Source organism: Populus nigra, chromosome 2, assembly GCF_951802175.1.
Source record: "Populus nigra chromosome 2, ddPopNigr1.1, whole genome shotgun sequence".
Classification (NCBI taxonomy): Eukaryota; Viridiplantae; Streptophyta; class Magnoliopsida; order Malpighiales; family Salicaceae; genus Populus; species Populus nigra.
Genome location: NC_084853.1, coordinates 4,736,868 through 4,739,367, shown reverse-complemented (window position 1 = coordinate 4,739,367; position 2,500 = coordinate 4,736,868).

The window sequence follows — 2,500 nt, the reverse complement described above, 5'->3', positions numbered from 1 at the left end:
AGCAGGTGCTGGCGATGAGTCAGGACGGACTGGATAGTCCAAGGCTCGATGAGAAAGACCGCTGGTTTAGACACTGGGGCAGTGGCAGCCCGCGGGGCAGTGTCGGCAGATTCGGCAGCAGTGTCTGCCGATTCGGCAGCGTTGGCTTGTTGGCGCGGGGGGCCGATGCGAGTGGGGACTTGGGCAGCGGGCAGTGAAAGCAAGAGTTTCCCCGATGCTGCCGGGAAAAACGCTCCCCGGGATGGCCGGGTGAGATGACCCGGCGGCCCGCGACGGGTCATTCAATTCCATGCCCCGTCAACATAACTCCCGATGTACTGTTTGCTTTTTCGGAAGAAGAGATCCATCCCCCCATCCTCGGCCAGCCAAAAACGCTCCAATTAATGGCCGGGTGAGATGACCCGGCGGCCCGCGACGCGTCATTCAAATCACTGCCCTATCGGCTACAACTGCTGATGGGTGGGATTAGAGGCCTGCCATGGTGGTGAGGGGCGGCGAGGACCGTGAAAGCTAGAGTTTTTCAGAGGCTGCCGGGAAAAAGGCCCCTCGGGTGGCGGGGTGCGAGGACCAGGCGCGTCATTCAATTCTCTTCCCTATCAACTTGGCTCCCGTTGGCGGGATTGGAGGCCTACTGTTTGTTACAGGGCTAAAATCGTCAGGGGAAGAGCTGACGAAACAATGCTGGTTTGGATGCAGGGGGTAGTGTTGGAATCGGCAGCGCGGACAAAATCGGCAAAGTCGACAAAAAAGACTGTTGGTCTGGACATCGGGGCAGCGGCAGCCATGCCGACAGGGGGGGAAATCGGCAGCGCAGATTTGTGCAGCTGCAGGTTCGTCGGGGAAATCGGCAGCGCAGATTTTTCGATGAACATGGGCTGGAAGATGGACTGTCCAGGCCAGGCAGGGAAATTCGTCAAGGGGACACGCTGATGAAACAGCGCTGGTTTAGACACGGTGGGTGCAGTGTTGGAATCGGCAGCGCCGACGAAATCGGCAAAGTCGGCAGAATCGGCAGCGGGTGCTGGCGATGAGTCTGGACGATTTATAGTCCAGGGCTTGATGGAAAAGACTGTTGGTCCAGACAATGGGGCAGTGGCAGCGCGGATTTGTGCAGCTGCAGGTTCGTCGGGGAAAATCGGCAGCGCAGATTTTTCGACGAACAGGGGCTGGGCGCTGGACTGGCCGGGCCAGGCAGGAAAATTCGTCAGGGGGCCACGCTGACGAAAACAGGGGCTGCGGAGTGGAAAATCGGCAGCGCAGATTTTTCGACGAACAGGGGCTGGACCGGCCGGGCCAGGCAGGAAAATTCGTCAGGGGGGCACGCTGACGAAAAGAGGGGCTGCCGCGTGGAAAATCGGCAGCGCAGATTTTTCGACGAACAGGGGCTGGACCGGCCGGGCCAGGCAGGAAAATTCGTCAGGGGGGCACGCTGACGAAAAGAGGGGCTGCCGCGTGGAAAATCGGCAGCGCAGATTTTTCGACGAACAGGGGCTGGACCGGCCGGGCCAGGCAGGAAAATTCGTCAGGGGGGCACGCTGACGAAAAGAGGGGCTGCCGCGTGGAAAATCGGCAGCGCAGATTTTTCGACGAACAGGGGCTGGACCGGCCGGGCCAGGCAGGAAAATTCGTCAGGGGGGCACGCTGACGAAAAGAGGGGCTGCCGCGTGGAAAATCGGCAGCGCAGATTTTTCGACGAACATTCGTCAGGGGGGCACGCTGACGAAAAGAGGGGCTGCCGCGTGGAAAATCGGCAGCGTAGATTTTTCGACGAACATTCGTCAGGGGGGCACGCTGAGGAAAACAGGGGCTGCCGCGTGGAAAATCGGCAGCGCAGATTTTTCGACGAACAGGGGCTGGATGCTGGACCGGCCGGGCCAGGCAGGAAAATTCGTCAGGGGGGCACGCTGACGAAAAGAGGGGCTGCCGCGTGGAAAATCGGCAGCGCAGATTTTTCGACGAACAGGGGCTGGACTGGCCGGGCCAGGCAGGAAAATTCGTCAGGGGGGCACGCTGACGAAAAGAGGGGCTGCCGCGTGGAAAATCGGCAGCGCAGATTTTTCGACGAACAGGGGCTGGACGCTGGACTGGGCCAGGCAGGAAAATTCGTCAGGGGGGCACGCTGACGAAAACAGGGGCTGCCGCGTGGAATGGCAGCCTACACGCAGATGCGAATTCGGCAGCGCACGATGGCTTGAGCAGGTCATGGGTTCGACTTGGCGCGATCTGAAACCTGGACGAGGGACTGTCGACGCTGGACGAGCCAGCGCGGTGGCCTGTCGTGCCCCGTTCAGGGGGGGCCTGCCGCGGAGACAGCCCTCGCGGGCTCGACAGCGCAGGCCAGCGTCCCCGACGTCGCTGGCCGCGGCAGGCGAGCTGCCGGGGTTCCCGCATTCCTACAAGAAAACGTCGTGCTTTCCACATGAAACCAATCCAGTAAAATCAGCCATATTTTTATGAGGCTGCCCACTGAATTTGGGGTCATTCCGGGCCGGTTCCTAGT